At 34.6% G+C, this 8,049-nt stretch overlaps 1 protein-coding gene across 2 annotated transcripts in view; it reads right to left on the reverse strand.

Moving 5' to 3' along the window:
- LOC143182031 (organic cation transporter protein) overlaps window positions 1-2,819 on the reverse strand; it is a 29,335-nt gene extending 26,516 nt beyond the window's left edge. For both annotated transcript variants that reach the window (XR_013002388.1, XM_076382770.1), the window contains exon 1: window positions 2,531-2,819. The gene's annotated coding sequence lies outside the window, so the exon portion shown is untranslated. The remainder of the gene's footprint in view (window positions 1-2,530) is intronic.
- Window positions 2,820-8,049: the final 5,230 nt, after the last annotated feature.

Raw genomic sequence — 8,049 nt, forward strand, 5'->3', positions numbered from 1 at the left:
ATAGTAACTAGTTTGCAAAAAATTATACAAATTCGTATTTTAACAAACTCAAAAAAGAAGCGAGTCTAATCAGGAATTTGTTTCATCTTTTCAGTACTATCGTGTATACTTTGAGTATTTGACAAATATTTGCATATGCATTATGTGCATTATATAATTTGTATTTCATGTAAATTTTCAATAAATCCTGAATTGGTAATTAATATTTTTGTTGTGAATTTAGTTGTACTTTCTGGAAAACTATTTTTCTGCGACAGTTTGTTCACATTAAATCGTGAACATTTATTTTGGAATTTAACTCTTTTTAAGCATATTTGTGAATGAATGAAAAAAGGAATATTTACTTCCTAAGATTCTATTCTATTGGAAAAACACTGTTCTCGTATTATATATGATATATTCTTTGAATCATGATCGTATTATATGTACATTAGGTGTACGTATCTATGCACTTATATGCATATGCAGTCTACGATTAAAAGTTTGTTCTTTTAATATTTCTAAACATTTATTCAATACCTTAATCAAATCCTTAATAAATAACATTTTATACAATACCACGTTATAAATTCTCTTTCATGTTTTGTTATCAAATAAGCATGAACTTCCTAATCGTTTTCTATTTTTTACCTCAATGCAAATTGCGTTTTCCCAGTTCATCTAATTATGTAAATTAATTTGCATTTTATTAAGAAAAGAATCGTTTTTGTTAAAACTCTCATAATTTATACATATACTATTCAGTAAATTCTATATTCCCACATTAGGTATGCACTTCTTTACGTAAACAGTTTAACGAACTTTGTTGGTATTTATTTACAAATTCTTGAAAAAATTTATCACAATCTTTGCTATTGTCGCTTTCAGCTATGTATGTATTAATTTATTTGATCACATGCACTATTCATTTTGTATTTCGTCTTGTTTGTTAATGTTGAAAATTTTATAAATTCGTGTATAATAGAATGAGTTTCGCTTATTGTACATTGTAGAATGTATGCAACCCAACAATTTTCGTCTCTACATATAATTCTATGCACAATGTACATACTTATATTGTAGCAAGCTCTCGTGCCAAAATATTGATTTCCTTCCTTTTGTTAGTCGTTTTACTATTGATCGTTAAAGTATGAATAACAGATAGTATCTTGGTTACTTTCTTACAAAATGATAAAGTGTACAAGAACATTCTAAGGAATTTCTTATACAGTGATGTAACTACTCATATATTCAAAATTTATGTAATTTCCAAACTTGGAGAAGTGTATGTGCAATCTTTAGCTCATGCTTTTTTTATTTTATTTATAAATTAAAGAAATTTGAAATTTTGAATGTACCACGTGACACGTTGAGTCACAATGATCTGCGTTACAGTAGATGTGGTTAAATTTATTTTTGAAGAGTATTAGAGATGGAATCATTTAATGATACTGTTAACTTTGATGTTAAACAAAATTTAGTTTATATTTATTTTGACGACAAGCTACGTTAAGTCATTTCTACTACAGAAGTGAAAGAAAAATATAAGAAATTATGGATTTTCTAGATACACCCCTTCAATTTTTAAATAATAATTTAAATTTTTGAAATATCAATAACTGAAAGTTCGACTCCCAATGAACACAAAAAATTAACTCGTGAAAAAATCAAGAAAATAAAAACAAAATATTAAGTGTGTAAATTAATTTGCTGGCATTTTGAAGAAAATTAATATTTTTGTTATAAGCCTCATAATATTTACTATTCAACTAAATGTAAATCTTGTGTAATAATGCAAGCAAAAATGGAAAGTTTTTAAAACCCTCGTTCAGTGTGGTGGGTACATATGTATATAAATTTATAATGGGTGCTTCGAATGGGCGAATCTAAACACTGAAATAATATTATCACACTTAATATTTATAATAAAATCTGAACAAAATTCTGTTATCTTTCTAATCTTCGTCTAATTTATTTAAAAATTACGTTAAATCATAAATTCATATGCATAAAGTATTCACAAAATTCCATAAAGAAGTTACATCACAAATTAGAAAAAACTGTTTCAAATACGCAGAAACAAACCAATCAAATTTGTCATGCACAGTCAAATGATTTATCATATGAACACTAACAAACGTAGCCTATCGTTTCCTTCTTCCTCACCAATTACCCCAAAAACGTACAATCTCACACAGTACAATGGCAAATATTTACCCTCACGCTAACTTCCTGCCTTTGCCACTTATGCAAACTTCTACAAACTTGTTTTACGATCAGCCGTGACTCGTCACCGCGCTCCAGGACCACAACCTTGCCACCTATCACGCATCAACCAGGATCTTTCCTCCAATTTCCATACAACTCCGTCACGTCTGAAATCTCCGCAACGAGTCGTGCCCGATTATCAACACCCAACACAACGAAGCCGCTATCAGCACTGCTAATTATCGTCGAGGAACCGCGATCCAGCACGCAAGGGAGGAAGGCAGAACGAGACACACGCGGTTACAGGGCGGTCAGGACGCGTGGATCCGAGCTGGCGATTTACCTTTTGGACGAAGAGTGTCGCGCACAGTTTGTCACCGAGCCTAGAATCCCGAAACCTCGTCGGGAGCGGCGAGGATCCTCTTCACTCGGCCGAGGTGCCAGCGGAAAAAGGAGACAAGGGAAGGCGAGTCGAAGAAGCGTCGGGGTCCTTTCCCTGCGCTCTCCTCTCCTCTCACGATCTGTTCCCCTCCCGCAGAAAAAAGACAGAAGCGAACCGCGACGACCAACCGTGGCCCCTGATTGCGGAACACGTGCGCGATCGCGATCGTGACAGTGATCTTGGCCGACGAGTGCACGAGATCCTGGGACTTTTCGGGCGCCACGCTACATCGTCGTTTAAAAGGGGGCACGCACGGACTGCTCGCGACGTCGACAATTAGTGGGGCTTTATAGCGCGTGCAGACGAAAGCGGAGCCCCACCAGCCGCGGCGATCGGCCATTGGACGACGCTTTGGGCCCCGTGGATCGTCCGTGACGTCACTGGTGAACGACGGGGGATTTCGCGATTCCAGCTCCTCGTGCGACTCGACGACGGGTTTTCTCGTGACGCGTTTGTAGACGTTTTTTTCCTGTTTACGCGTCAGGAAAGAGAGGCTGTGTTTATGTTGAGGTGACTGCGCTAGAAACGTGTTTAGGATTTTTAGGAATACACTGGGAGGAAAAGAGACAGCGGGTTTGATAATTTTGGGGACTCTTGTTTATGGAGGATTGTAAACTCATTTCTTCTCTCACATATTTTTGTGTCTTTATTAATATTATAAAATGCTGTTAAATCTTAGCAAAGATGGAATTATTGATGAAGTTTAGTGGGGCATCTTATCATCTTCATTTAGCTAATAATTTTGTAAATAAATAAGACAATTAATGATGTTCAATGTTTAACACTTTAAGGCATTCCCTTTATATTAATGTGGTACGTAGTTGCAGTCATTTTTCGGGTAGAAATTATTTATAATCTAGTTTTTCAATACTTATCTACTATTTACTAATATTTTATTAATATTTCTTTTCTTTAATTGCTCCTATTAATATAAAAGAGACTATTTTAAAAATGCACGTTTCCAATTTGTTTGATACTTTAGTGCATTATTTAGCACCCTGACAATTTCCATTAACTCTTAAATAGTACGTTGAGGTCAGAGCACTTACAGTGCCTCACTTTTAATATTTCTTTTGTAAAATATCGATGAATTACTTATACACACTAGTAAACTGAAAATGTGTGAATTTTCTGTGTGTTATTATTAATAATTAAAAATATACAAATTGCAGTGATTCTACTATATTATGTTATGATACTGGCATCGTATCAGTTAAGGGTTAATGTTGAGGTCAGGAGATCTTGTTAATCAGTCTATGACATGAACTTTTTTGCAGAGAAATACACAGGGTGTTTCTTTTATCTTGCACATCCTAATATCTTCGTTATTTTTGCTGATACGAAAAAATGTATCAGGACAAATTTGTTTAGTTTAAAGCTAAGAATATTATGATCTATATTTCTTCCTCTCAAGGTCAGTTTTTTTTAGAGAACATCGTCATTTTTATGCATATTAATAATTATTTTTTGTAATGCAGTATAACAGTGGACATCAAGACGAATTCAACGAACTGTGAAACTACGATCATTAAGAGATCTTGAATGAAAAAAATCACGCTAGTTTAAAGGCCATTGAAAAATTTTACATTTTTAGTTTTCTAGAAATAACAAATTGTATTATTTTATTATTATTTCAATTATTTTAAATTTACTCTACAATAAATATTCAAAATGGTGTCTATCGGCTTCGAGATATTTTTGGGCGCGGAAAAACTTTTGCTTATACGAGTAATCGTTCTGAAAGAATGGTATTGCGAGCGTATAAAATTTTTTCTTCATATTTACTGGTGTGGTAGCGTAATTTTTTCATTCAAGATCATTTAAAAGTTATAGTGTCACAGCTCGTTGAATTCGTCTTGATGTGCACTATACTGCTGCTTCATAAAAAATACATATTAGTGTGCAAAAAAATGCCGATGACTTTTAAAACTCGGAAAAACTGACCTTGAGAGATAAAGACATGGATCATAATATTCTTAGCTCTGAACGAAATCAGTTTGATTGATCCTGACACATTTTTTCGTATCAGCAAAAGTAACGAAGATATTAGGATGTGCAAAATAAAAGAAACACCCTGTATACTATTTACTTCACTACTTTTGCAGTGGGCACTGCGGCATTATATCTTGCTGGAAAATGAACTTATCAGCAGCAATTATTGCTGCTTACTCGACACGAAAGTGCCGAGACGTTTCTTGGCTATTGACTGTTCTCGAAATAAATTTTTTTCCATTTTATCGTGATAACCAGTGCTGGTCCAAATCATCACGCTGCCACCTTACATTTAACAGCGTCTCAAAAACGCTTTCAAATTTGGTTTCTTTCTTATATCTTGATAACAATAATAGTACCTACATGATAAAATTTCTTAAAGCAGTAGCAGGAGATAATAGTAATTCTAATCGTCAAATAAATAGCATCTTGTTTTGGAGTGTAATTGAACAGTATGTTTGAGATTGAAACAGCGAAGTTGTATGGAAGAGGAAGCATAGGCTGCATGAAATTGTTGCTTTGATTGCTTATAGCAATTAAAGTGTTAATGGATTAGTCAAAGAACAGCAGAGTTTCGTTTATTCAAACACCGATTATTTGAATATTTTAATACTCATGTTTCCTAGCAACAGATAGTTTTCTATTGCACATAAGAATTCTTAATGAATTCTGGTCATGATAATTTAATACAAAATTGACTACTATGCGTACTATGTACTGATGGTAACTGAGTGGAAAAGTATAGCTTCACTTAATTGTCCATATAAAATAGAAGAAGAATGAAAAGCTTAAAAGTAATGAAAAAATAACAAAACGTATAAAAATACTGAAGATGCTAAAGAAATTATCCAAGAAAGCTGTATCTAAAGAATTCTCATATGACAAATTAACTTTTTTTCCAAGTAATAGACCAAATTTATTAAGGTCCATTGCGAGTTCTTTCTCCAAAATCTCATGCCTATAATAAAGCCGCCAGATAAAAAGGCCGATCAATCATAATCACTTAGATTGTTCAAATTGGTAGAACGAAAGATGCCTAGTGTTCAGAGATACATATTCGGGTGGAATGTACTCGTTATGTAACTGAGTAGATTTATTTCCATTAAGATCGAAATTTTGTAGGTATGTCTATGCAATCAATACTGAATGTTGTTGATGCACAATTTATCTTCATTCGAATTTATTTGCATGACCGACTTGGCATGTGTCAACGTGTCATGATGATACACCCAGCGGTCTTGAGGAAAGCAGAAGAGTGTGAGAAAAAGAAAGATGACGGCGAAGAAGAAAAAGAAGACATACAAAGGAATCATATATTAAGAACTAATATAAGATGGTGCAAGTTCGATAGCTACTACCAATTTTACTATTAGGTATACAGTCGATTATTAGTTTATCAGATAAATTCCAATATTAAAGTAGGAACAGATTATTCCCTATATGCAAAATAGAACAGTAAATTAGACCATAATACGTATAAAGTGCAGAGTGAAATCAATCGCAACAAATTTCCTATTTTAAAGGTAGAACAACTTGATCAACTGTTCACAGTATTGTCACGATCGATAATAGATCAGTAAATCTCCGAATACGGGGACTCAGAATCGCTGTCGGCAGAGACGCATGGTTCAGAAACTTGATACCCCTGAAGAAAAGAGAATCATGAGGCTACCATGCAGTGCAGAATCGCTTTGTTGAAGTCACTGAATCTTATATAATCAAACGTGACGTGAAAGCTCAAAATTTGCACGCGATAATGAAATATTTCCCATTGAAAATCGTTGGTTACATTCGAAGGTTCTTCATTCAGTTGCTTCTAACCTTAAACAAATGTCTACTATGTTTATTCTTTAGAATCACTTGCAAACCCGATCAAGATACCGACATAATGAGCTGAATCATATACTTAGATACTTTTCGTGTTTGGATATTTAAATTTAACTGCCTATATACATCAAGAAACATTTCTTCGCTATTGAAGAACAGAACTTCTCAAAATACCTTACTTTTGCCATATAAAGTTTTTATGCGAACTTTAAAGTTAAATTTCAGAACTAATTTTTAAAAATATATAATTCTTTATTATTTCACAGACTAGGTCATTTATGCAGTAGGACTTTGAAGGTGATGTGAAAGCTCAAAATTTGCACGCGATAATGGAACTGAGCCATTGAAAATCGTTGAAGTTACGTGCTGGAGGTTCTTCATTCAGTTGATTCTAACCTTAAAAAAATGTCTACTATGTTTATTCTTTAGGATCACTTGCAAACCTGATCGAGATACCGACATAATGAGCTGAGTCATATACTGTTTCCTAGTATCGGAAATCTAACTTAGTACTACATACAGCTACCGTATTAATGATAGAATTACCTTATAAAGATTGCAGCAACCAGAAGTCCGAGCAACTAGTGATTTATTCTGCTAATTTAGAAGCAGGATCGGTCTTGCTTGACAATATATTTACTAAATTACAAGAAACTCTCCAAAGCTATTCAGAGTGATAGTTTGTTACGTGTTAAAGCAATTGCCACTGATAAAGCTATAAACATTAAGCAGAACTTCAAAGGACCAGGTCTCGTAAACTCAGAATATTTACTTTTGAATCTCGTACTGTCCACAAGGTTCGCGACAAGCTGTTTACAATCTTCTACATGGTATTCTTATTTTTTATGTTAGCCCTAAACGGTTTTAACGAAGGTCAAAAGCTTCTACGTCAAGACTTTCTCCTCCCTGTCATAAACTGACTTCCTGTGGTGCACAAGTCTGCGAAGACAGAACCCAACCCCCTCCGGGGTTCGAATTGTCTAACGTCACTTACCCCAGGTGCAAACGGTCAACATGACCATATATCTCAAGGATATAAACCCATCGTAGGGGTTTCTGAGTCGTCTGTCGCTCGTACCTGGGGTACTGCTGGTTAGCTACAATCATGTACCAAAAAGTCTAGCTAAACCGTGACCGTTTAAGTTGTCAACGTTTGCGACTCCAACGTGCACTACAGCTGCTGGGTTTTTCGGCTAGTCTACATGGGAAATTTTGGGCGAGGTGGTTTCCTGAACAGTTCAGCCTATTGTCACTAGCTAAACCCCAAACGTTTACTAATTGGTCACTTTGGTGAAAGCCTACCTCGCTGGACTATGCTCTGTGGCTCCTTGCTGACAGTTTTTAGGACATGGACGAGAAAAATTGGGGCAGTCTAAAAAGATTCTGCAAGATCTTCGGTCCATTCTTGCATGAGTTCCGAAAAGATATATTCGAGTTTCTTATTTAGTTTATCGAAAGTACTGTTATCTATCTATTATCCTTATTACTGTAAAAGGTCTTAAGGAAGTACGTTTCTTCGTGTTGGTATTAATCCGATTTGTATAACAGTAATCGGTAAATATCATCGCGAGCGCGTACTAAGAAACAACGTCTCTATTTCA

The sequence above is a fragment of the Calliopsis andreniformis genome, chromosome 8 (genome assembly GCF_051401765.1).
Source record: "Calliopsis andreniformis isolate RMS-2024a chromosome 8, iyCalAndr_principal, whole genome shotgun sequence".
Lineage (NCBI taxonomy): Eukaryota > Metazoa > Arthropoda > Insecta > Hymenoptera > Andrenidae > Calliopsis > Calliopsis andreniformis.